Source organism: Etheostoma spectabile, chromosome 13 (genome assembly GCF_008692095.1).
Source record: "Etheostoma spectabile isolate EspeVRDwgs_2016 chromosome 13, UIUC_Espe_1.0, whole genome shotgun sequence".
Lineage (NCBI taxonomy): Eukaryota > Metazoa > Chordata > Actinopteri > Perciformes > Percidae > Etheostoma > Etheostoma spectabile.
The window spans coordinates 21,886,315-21,886,812 of NC_045745.1; the positions used below are offsets into that span (position 1 = coordinate 21,886,315).

Consider the following 498-nt stretch of genomic DNA (forward strand, 5'->3'; position numbering starts at 1 on the left):
TGTGAGTTTGTTGTCTGAGCTGCTAAGATGCTGATAGCAGTGTTAGAGTCAGGTTAAAACAGAAGGGCATGCAGGTTTAACTCTGAGCTGGGGGTGAATGATGATGATGATAATGACTAGGTTGCAAATAAAATCAAAAGCCAAATGAAATGAACAACAATAAATACATCTGTATCAGTAATCTTAATTTAAAACAGTTACCAAAGGCACAATCCAGTCAGTCATTTGGTGGTGAAGAGGAGGTCTCTGAACAAACTGTTATCTATCATGGATAACCCAGACCAGCCTCTTCACCCAACACTGGTCCAACAGAGGAGCACCTTTTCAAAGAGACTCCGACAGCTTTGATGCCGCACGGACCGCTACAGGAAATCCTTCCTACCACAAACAATAACACTTTCTAACATGTCATCACTGGGTGCTAGATAGGACTTTTTAGGCACCATACTACTGCAATGAGTACAACCTGCACAATTGGTTTATTTACATTTAGCATAC

At 41.2% G+C, this 498-nt stretch overlaps 1 protein-coding gene across 1 annotated transcript in view; it reads right to left on the reverse strand.

The window, feature by feature from the left end:
* LOC116700890 (olfactory receptor 51F2-like) overlaps nucleotides 1-498 on the reverse strand; it is a 28,861-nt gene that overhangs the window by 27,331 nt on the left and 1,032 nt on the right.